Source organism: Amblyomma maculatum, chromosome 1 (genome assembly GCF_055883805.1).
Source record: "Amblyomma maculatum isolate TAMU_Amacu chromosome 1, ASM5588380v1, whole genome shotgun sequence".
Taxonomy (NCBI): Eukaryota; Metazoa; Arthropoda; class Arachnida; order Ixodida; family Ixodidae; genus Amblyomma; species Amblyomma maculatum.
This window is the reverse complement of record NC_139344.1, coordinates 81,169,572-81,180,171: the sequence shown is the minus strand read 5'-3', so window position 1 is coordinate 81,180,171 and position 10,600 is coordinate 81,169,572.

Sequence of the window (10,600 nt, the reverse complement as noted above, 5' to 3'; positions counted from 1 at the left end):
TCACTGACGCGGAGCTTGCCTCTTTAGGCCTTGCTGCTCGAACATCGCAGTTGCTTTGCTCTAAGCGCCGGTGAACTCGGGTGCACTTCCTGGGCCCAACACCGGATCAACACCGAAAACCGCGGGCCCATTCATCACCAACCTCGCCGTGTAGCGCCAGCCGAACGGAGAGTCATCCAGCAGCACGTATGCGACATGCTTGACCAGGGAATCATTGCCCCGTCTTGTAGCCCTTGGTCCTCCCCTGTAGTCCTTGTGCGCAAGAAGGATGGAACACTCCGCTTCTGCGTTGATTATCGCAAGTTAAATGCTATTACTCAGCTCGATGTGTACCCTCTTCCCCGCCTCGACGATGCACTTGATCGCCTGAAGGGGGCCCGTTATTTTCCCACCCTAGATCTGCTCTCGGGCTACTAGCAGGTGCCTGTTCACCCCGATGATGCGGAAAAGACGGCTTTCGTGACTCCCGGCGGCCTTTACCAGTTCAACCGTATGCCCTTCGGTCTCTCGAATGCTCCAGCTACCTTTCAGAGCCTCATGGACCGCGTCTTAGGCAATATGAAGTGACTATGGCGTTGGTCTACATGAACGACGTAATTGTCTACGCGGCTACGTTTGAAGAACACCAAACGCGACTCAAACTCGTCCTCGAAGCCCTTACCTCTGCTGGGCTTCGCTTAAAACCAAAGAAATGTTTCTTCGATTTTGCAGAGGTGACGTACTTGGGTCACGTTGTGAGCCGGCATGGCATCCGTCCCGACCCTGAAAAACTAAAAGCGCTTACGGCTTACGAAGCTCCCACCACCGCCAAGGAGCTCAAAAGTTTCCTTGGATTTGCTTCGTATTTCCGTCGTTTCATTCCGGACTTTGCCAAGCGAAGCGCTCCGTTGACCGCCCTGCTGAAGAAGAATGCAGCGTGGAGTTGGACGCCGGTCCAACAGCTCGCGTTCCTTGACGTCAAGCACGCCCTCCTCAAGCCTCCCACATTTGCCCACTACGACGAATCGGCCCCCATAGTCCTCCACACGGATGCCAGTCAAGATGGGCTCGGCGCTGTTTTTCTGCAGGAAGACGAGTCTGGTGACCACAAAGTTCTAGCTTATGCCAGCCGCCAGCTTTCCGACGTAGAGCGCCGCCGCCACTCCTCGGAACTCGAGTGCCTCGCCGCCTCGCCGTTGTCTGGGCCGTCGAGAATTTCCGTCCCTACCTATACGGCCGTCAAACACTTAAATGCCAAGATTGCATGCTGGTCACAGCAACTTCAAGAGTACGATTTCACCATAGTGCATCGGTGCGGTTCTGCCCATCAAGATGCCGGTTTCCTTTCTCGCCACCCTTGTCCCGTGACGGCTTTAACGGATTTCAGGACTGCACAAACGCAAGATCCCGACATTGCGGCCATAGTCCAATCCCTTGGCACCGCCGCCGCCAAGGCTGGTTCACACTGGCGACTCGCGGAGGTCGCGCGACACGATTCGTCACGGAGGGGGCGACCCGAACGAGTCGCCAGCGACCCGTTTGAGGGAGTCGCCATGGAGTCGCTCGCTGACCGATTTCTTGCGATGCGACTTGAAGTCGCAAAGCCTCCTTCCAAGGCGGGAAAATTCAAGAGTGCATGCACGCGTGTGCACGATCGACTTACTGCGTCCGCAGTTGTTGGGCACATATGTTAAGGAGCACTGCGAGAGTGAAGCGTACTAATTCACGTTTGCACTCGTATCCTTGGTCATGTGCTTGACGCTCGGGCATGAGGCGATTTCGTATCTGCTATTTCGCGAGAACGCTAACAACAGCGCACACACCACCGCAGCGGTGGTGTGTGCGCTGTTGTCTTCGTCGAACTAAAGCGCGTTGGCGGTCGAAACAGTTCCAAACATGGGAATGACTAAAAGATCCGGTTCTTCGCTGATAATTTCACATATTCATAACCGAAATGAGTCGGAATTGATCTACCCCGAGCGCGGTAGCAGAAGCCGTAAAGGCGCGAAAGCCGGGCCTTCGTTCAAACTCGTTCGGAGAGGGGTTTGTCGTGAAGTGAGTCGCATTCCGATGTGAACACTCCCTGTTGGTCGACGATTGTCGCCGGTCTCCCCCTCCGTGACGAATCGAGCCGCGCGACCTCCGCGAGTCGCCAGTGTGAACCAGCCTGGTTCACACTGGCGACTCGCGGAGGTCGCGCGGCTCGATTCGTCACGGAGGGGGAGACTGGCGACAAGCGCTGATCGACAACGAATGTTCACATTGGCATGCGACTCCCTTCACGACAACCCCTCCCAGTAAAAAAAAAAATCAATGGGTCAAATTGGGAAGACCAGTCAGATTGAATTGGTTCTGCCAATCCCAAATGGTTTGTCCAATGGGTACTGTCCAACCCAAATCGTTTCTCCACTCCCAATTGGGAAGCCCAGTGGTTTCCTCACTCCCAATTGGGACGCCCAGTTGGTTTCATGACTCCCAATTGGGAATGAAGAAACCATTTGGAGGTTCCAATTGGGACTGGAGAAACCAACGGGGCATCCCAATTGGGACTGAATAAACCCATTGGTCTAATGGGAAGCTCAATGGTTTACTTCAATCCCAATTGGGATTCCTTCGCTCCCATTCGGGACGCCCATTTGAAACGAATTGGGCTTCCAACTGGGCTTCCCATTGGTTCCAATTGGTCCTAAGTAAACATTCCCAATTGGGAAAGTCAAGTCAGTGATATCCTTGACTGAGATGTGTACAGATATACATACCTGTATAAAGAGACAACAGTGAAAAATTTAAGTTATAAAAAGTATATGCCACTTAATCTTATTGATTATATCATGTTCACTCTAAGTTCAGGAATAATAAATAAGTTAACTCTGAATAACAAAGATGTGTCACTGGTCCCAGCAGCATTGCTCAAAGAATGGAGTATATAAGTCTGCAGCCTGTGGATATATACATTGAATCTGTGTTCCGTGTGTGTAATGCTTGCATGTCTCATATATGATTTCTGTAAAATATTGTAATTTCATTCCACTTGTATAGAAGCCGGCTCCCCTTTAACTTCTGGACACAAAACATTGAAATTGCATCTCCATTCTTTTTTTTTTTTTCAGCAATGTGAGTTCAAACCATTTGGGCTCAATGGGTATGCCATTTTTGAGTTCAATTGGTGAACCATTTGGTCTTCATGGGTGACCAATTATTTCCAATGGGGAGCACCAATTCACATCAAATGGTCAGGCCCAATGGGTGGCGAAAACACAATTGGTTTTTGACCAATTCATTTCAATTGGGAAATTCCCAATTGGACCCATTGACTTTTTTTGTCTGGGCTTCACCGAACGAGATTTGAACGAAGAGCCGACTTTCGCGCCTTTACGGACTCTGCTCCACCGCTAGTTGTAGATCAATTCGGACTCATTTCTGGTATGAATATGTGCAATTATCCGCGATGAAGTAGATTTTATGGTTATGCCCATGTTTAGGGCTGTTTCGACAGTCAAAAGCGCTCTAGTTCAACGAAGACTGAAGCGGTGGTGGTGTGCGCGCCTCGCGCAATAGCAGATCACGAAATCCCCTTATGCCAGAGAGTCGAGCACATGATAGAGTACGAGTACAAACGCAAATTAGTACGTTTCACTCTCGCAGTGATCCTTGACATGTGTGCCCAACCACAGCGGGCGCAGTAATTCGTGCACACGCGCGCATGCACGCTTGAATTTTCCTGCCCAAAGAAGAAGGCAGAAGCGCCGCGGGTTGGCTGAGGAGTTCTGCGACTTCAAGTCGCGTCGCAAGAAATCGGTCAGCGAGCGACTTTCTCAATCTACCCCAAACGGGTCGCTGGCGACTCGTTCGGGTCGCCCCCTCCGTGACTATAATCGCCCCCTCCGTGACGAATCGTGTCGCGCGACCTCCGCGAGTCGTCAGTGTGAACCAGCCTTAAACTGCGCCGAGTCTATCGAATTAAAGATAATCTCTTGTGTCATGTGAGGCGGTTCCGTGGTCGACCACCCGTGTGGTTGCCAGTGGTGCCAGCAACACTGCGGTCGCAAGTCTTGCGCGGCCTACACGACGCTCCCACAGCTGGTCACCTTGGTCGCGGCAAGACCTACGCACGAGTGTCGGAGCGCTTTTGGTGGCCTAGAGATGTCAAGGAACACGTTGCGTCCTGCCAGACGTGCCAATACCGGAAATCGTTTACACGAATAACCAAGCCACCCCCGCAGGCTTTTTTTGCCGCTGAGTTCACCTTTCGAACTGGTTGGACTGGACCATTTGGGCCCATTCTCGAAGACGCCCGCCGGAAACAGGTATATTCTGGTTGCGATCGACTACTTTTCCAAGTGGGTCGAAGTAAAACCCCTCAATAAACTAAAAGCAGCGCCAACATGTGAAGTTTGCCGCCCGCGTCCTCTCCGGCGCTCTCCGTCGTTCGACACTCTCATTCGCCGAGCGCTATCACGTGCTCGCGCGCGCAGCTTCCTCCTTTCCAGCGGTGCGGGCGGAGCGCGCGCGGCACATATTACCGTGTGTTTTGCTGCCACGCGGACTGCTGCTAAATTGTTCTCCTCCGCCGGCTAGTTAATTTTTTTTTTGTCAAGCATGTTGCGCACTTTGGCCGGCGGCTGATAGAAGCACGGAGGTGAAGGCGAGTACAACCAACGCAGACATCGCGTACGAATGGTGTCACACACTGACAGTTGAAAGCGGAACCGTATCAGCGCAAAATATTAAAAAAAAAAAACTGCTACCATGCTTCTCAAGTTTAACGGTAGCTTACAATTCAGTCAAACCTGCAAAGAAACCACACAGACTGCAGCTTCCGCCGCATAGTTAATTTTTTTTTTCAAGCATGTTGCGCACTTTTATCAACGGCTGATGGACTCAAGGAGGTGAAGGCGAGTTAAACCGACGCCGAAATCGTGTACGTATGGTGACACACCATGACAGCTGAAAACGGCACTGTCTCAGCACAAAATATAAAAAAAAACATTACTGCTACCACTCTTCCAAAGTTTACCGGTAGCTCACAAGTCAGTCACAGGTGCAAAGACACCACACAGACTGCAGCTTCCGCCGCCTAGTTAATTCTGATCTGCAGCTGAAGTTGAAAATACACGGAAGACAACTGCTGCCACACTTAAAGTTTACCGGCAGCTCGCAATTCAGTCAATGCTGCAGAGAAACCATACACAGACTGTTGATAAATTGTTCCTGTCCGCCACCTAGTTACAAATTTTTTTAAAGCATGCCGCTGAGTTTGGCCAAGGGTAACGAACTACGGACACACTGAGATGGCGGCGAGTCGAACCAACGCCGAAATCGCGTACATGTGGTGTAAGACACTAACAGCTGAAACTATTTTGGCGGGAAATCCCTGTCAACATTCGGTAATTGTTTCAACAGTGAGCAATATTTTAACCTGAACACATTGCGACAAAATGCAAGCTTAAATGCTCTGGTGAGGCCCGGCGCCAGCCCTTTTACCGGCGCACGGCCGTCTCGATCGGCGCGCCGCGCGCGCTGATTGAGACGGCCGTGACCAGCGCCTGCTCCGGAGAGCGCGCGCTAGTCGCGCACCCCGTAGGTGGAGCCACGGTCGAAATGCGAGAGGAGGAGCGGCGCCGCCGGAGGAGGAGAGAGGAGATGGCGCTACGGCGCTACTTTTAGTTTATTGGGGTTTTAGGGTTTTAGGTCGAAGCACTGCCCGTTCCAGACACCTCTTCCGCTCATGCCGTCTTGTGCTTTATGTCCCATGAATTTGAGCGAGCCCTTCGCTCCTTCGGCATTGCGCATTCCACTACATCCGTCAATCATTCCCAGTGCAATGGCCTCGTGGAGCGTGTTAACCGCACCCTCACGGATATACTCGCTTACGTGGCTCCGTCCCACAGAAACTGGGATCGTTTTGTTTCCGCGGCAGCTTCTGCACTCAACACTGCGAGGCAAGAAACAACGCATGTCGCGCCGTTCTCAGTCGTCTATGGCAGAACACCCTCCATCCCTCTCGACGCGCAGTTAGGCCTTCCCCATCACACTGCGTCACCAACTGACTCCGCCCAACGACTTCGTTAAGTCCGCCTCGACGCTCAGCGCAACCTTCTCACGGCTCATGCGCGTGTGCAAGTGGCCAATGCGGCAGCACCACCACTTCCCTCCTTTCGGTCCGGTGACTTGGTCCTCGTTCGCCGCACCATCCGCGCGACCCGTGCCACGAAGCTCATGCCCCGATATCGCGGCCCTTACCGTGTCGATGAACGGCTCAGCTCCGTGACATACCGCCTCGAAGACCTCCCCGAGCATCAACCATGCGGGGTGCACCACATTTTCCCGGAGCATGTGTCAAACATGAAGCGATATGTCAACGGCGCCAGCATTGACTCCGACTTAGATGCCGGGTCATCACCACTACTGTCGTCGCCTGCTGCCTCATTGCCTTCCCACGAAATGCCGCCCCATAAGTGGAGCGCCTGCAGCAGCTCACCGACACTTTCTCTAATAACAAGAAGAGCACATTTATGAAAAACAGCTTGTGTAAACTATGAAAGACCAAAAAACAAAATATGGGTGTCACTATCATCACCTGATTTTGCAAGTAGATTGCATTTTTCCTAATGTCAAATTTTTACCCTTCAAAATGCAGCAACCAATCCTTCTTAATGCGTACATCACAAAATTGAGAAGTAGCAGGAAATTTGTAAATTAACTATATTCTGTACCATGTTTTTGATGTAACCCTCCACTACAGCAATTTTTGTCTGTTAACGTCAGTCTCTGAAGCCACAAAGCCAAAGATGAAGTGGAAAGGGGGCAATTTGTCGAGGGTGAGGTGGGGCACCACAGCTATGAGAATGGAAAGGGTGAAGTGTAGATGGATTCAAGTGGTGAGGGAAATGTGGTTGGCGGTGCTGTGTCTAATCGGAAGAGGCAAAGCAGAAGTGGAGGGAGGTCCTTCTTGAATGGAGTACTACCTACCATAAAGAATACCTAAGTGTGTATAGAAAAAAAAAAGAAATCGGGAATTTGTTTGTGTGATACAGCAACATCTGTAAAGTCTAATGCATACTATCACATTGATCTCATTGATCATTCCCAGCTGCTGGACAAATTACAAATGTTAACTTCAGCACCAAGAAGGAGAGAATCGACCTTCTCTGTAATTGTGCGACATCCTCAGTTGCCCTTAATGAGGTTTAACTGTATTTATGAATGCTCACTTGATGAATTTCATTGTGGCGACCACCGCAGTCATACAGATCAATCAGTCTGATGAAATAGCATGTATACATCATTAGACTCTTTCATCTTGCTTGCAGCAGCTAATTTCAGCAATAAACTGTTGTGCTTAAAGTCGCAAGTGTTGGGAAAGTGAGAGTTTGCATGAACTGCCAGCCGAGTGGACCACATTTCTAAAACCCTATAGGGGTTTAGAAATGCGGTCCAAAAACCACTAACCTTAAAGGTTAGTGGTTTTTAGACTGGGAAGAGAGTGAACAGGCGAGCGTTACGCCTGAGCTTGCCTTTTCAAGGAACGTTAGCAGCCGTGTCCCACAGTACAGTGACGAATATGGCTGATGCCTTTGATCCTCGTGAAAATGTAATCAATATAGTCTTCTAAAAAAGTATAATGGCTGTGGCCTAATCCTATGTACCATGTCACAAGGCAGATGGCATCACAATTTCTGAGAATTTCTTGCTACTGTAAGAAACACTGCACTTGTGTACAATACATTGAAAACAAAATATACCTATATATATAAGCAATGAATCCTACTACCGCTGAAAGAGCATTTATCACCCTGCTTTTGTTCTTTTGGTTTCAAGAAACCATCTGAACTGGGCCTCCCCCACACGTCTTTTCTATGCCTACATTTTCAAGCAGCTGCTTACAGTTCACGACACTTCACAGTTTGTGTGAGAAGCCCAGCAAACAACTTTTGCCAATTTTTTTGTATACTTTAGCATTTTGGGTATTAAAACTTGGTTCTGCACGAAGATCTCGGTAAATTACTGCAGACAAATTTTAAATTGGAGGTTAGCAAACGGTACTAACAATTTTCGCAGTACGTCTACATTTGTGGGCAAAAGCTGTGAATATGCGATTTATTAGCACTCTGTTTCAAAACCCAAAACTTGATCTATCAAATATTTAACTATGATGTTATGGGAAGGGGCACAGTTGATTAATGACTTGGGCTGGCCAAGAAGAACCGGTCATCACACTGCTGAAAGTAACTGCGAGTTTTCCCTTTCCTTTAGTATCAAGTAGCAGGCTAGGGTCACATTCTTCTAGCCAATCTCCACCCTTTCCGTCCAGTGGCGTCGCGAGGGGGGTGCGGTCCGCACTGGGTGCAGCGCTAAGGGGGTGCAGCTGGGCAGTGAGAGGGAGGAAGGGGCGAGGAGCTAAATGAAGTAAAGACGTGAAAAGGCGCGCATTGGTGCCGCTGAAACCATTGGAAAGTGTGATCTTCTCGTACAACAAATCATTCTGTTGTGAGGAGTGCTTGAAAACAAATGCCTTAGTTTATGCCAGAGACTCCACGCCATTTTAGCGTTGAACCGGGGCCGCGCCTGTGTACTACGTGTGTGTACCCTGGAAACCCCTGCGCGGGAGAGACACCCGTCGGCGGCCGTGCCGCTGCGTCACCTCCTTTTGTGTATGTGCAGTTCATTCTCCTTTCCCAAGCGAGGACCGCTGCAGTGTCTCTCCGGCAGTCTTTTGTCTTGTTCATTTATCTGTTGTCTTTCTCGTTCAGCCCAGTCACACACCCACCTCACACTTTCCAAACGCCGAAAGACACGTAATGCCTGTTGCTCGGTGGAATGGCAAGTCTGATCACTACAGAGGAGGTAAAAAGGAAGTTGCAATCCAGTGCTTAAAACGACAGGACGGCAAAAAAAAAAAGGGGGGGGGGGGGGATATCCACGCCGCGTCGCGCTTCTCTGCACCGGGTGCAGGTGACCCTAGCGACGCCACTGTTTCCGTCATTAAAGATAAAATTCGAATTAACGGTTTGATGCTAGAGCTTGCAAGAGAAAGGGGCAAAAAATACATTACAAGCATTGGTTCAAAATGAAACAAGAACATATTTCAGAGGCTGACTACAGTGAAACCAATGTCATTCATTATTGAGGTACAGCTAAATCTAACTAAAACACTTCCCCCACCACTAACCTCTTTCAACAAAGTAGCTAGTGTTGGGTAGATCCAGTTGTTTCGACATTGTATGTGCCTGCATAAAGAATCCATTTAGTTTGGTTTAATTTGTGGGAATTAACGTCCCAAAGTGACTAAAGCTATCAGAGATGCATATAGAGAATGCACATAGTAAGCCTTCAGATCGAATACACCAGAAATGACAAAAACAGCAACTTGCAACATTTGTCAGGCTCAACATTGAGCAAGTAGAACAAGACTCTAGAAACAAGCCACAGCTCATTTGCATAGCAGAAACTCGAAGCCAATCCGATCAGTAGACCTTGTGTTCTTAGAACAGGCGTGCCTCGTAGTAAGGAGGCCTTAAAATCCTACCAAACATCTGAAACATATAAGCTCTGCACTTATGCACAAATGGGATTATTGTGTACCTCGGTCGACCCTTTTTTTTTTTTTTTTTTTTAAGATACCCTTCCCAAAAGCAACTCCCAAGAGCCATGAACTGCGGACAGTCGGGGGCAAAGACAGCAGCGTACGCACAAGCTCTGTGCTTGGTTTGGGGATTCCTTTATCAAGCAGACATATTTAGTTAGTGTTGTTGAAATTCTGTTTGGCCTGGCAAATACAAGACGTTACTGCTAGGAGTAATCTATCACCCAACAGTTTACAGGAGGTGATGTGCAAGGGGGTTGTGTAATTCAGCCACCTAAAAAGTGTTATGCAAGGTGTGAAGGAGCTTGCATTCTATATCCATTGGTGCACTAACTGCCGAGCAAGAAGTTCTTGCAGGACTGCCAGCAATCACATGCCACCCAGGTCTTTGAGTGAAAGTTTGGCCATCATCCCAGCACCATTTGTTTGGAAGGACAATAAAGCAAACGAAGCGATTTATTGTGGATGCATGAGTACGTACGCACAACCCTGCCTACGGTGAAGTGCAATCAGTTCCTGGAAACGCAAGATTTTGTGCCACTTTCAAGCAGAAGAAACGCGTGCCGCTAGTCTCCTTGTATCGATTATTGCATCCCATTGCGCAATAACTGGACAGCATTGAGAAAAATTGTGCAAACTGCACCCACAAGAGACCTAACCCACTGCACTGCGCCCCCCTGCACTCGAATGTTTTGCTCATTAAGCTGAACTACGCCCATACACATGCACATACTACATCACCTACGATATGGAGAGGGAGAGCTGTTCTCAATGCCAAAGATCACGTGACCAGCACGTGATGGCGTCAGCTGGACACGTGGTATTAGCAAAACAAGAGCTATCGCTCGTCAAACCTGCTGTAACGGCATTTATTACTCCCCCCTTTTTTTTTTGCTTACTTACATAGAGCACAACTATTTTAGGCGTTCGTTCATTTTGAGGCATTGTTTGTTTTCAGCCCAACACATACATGTAATGCATTATGGCTTGTCGCTATTGCATGCACTTTTGACAGCAGCAAAATGTAGTAAATAG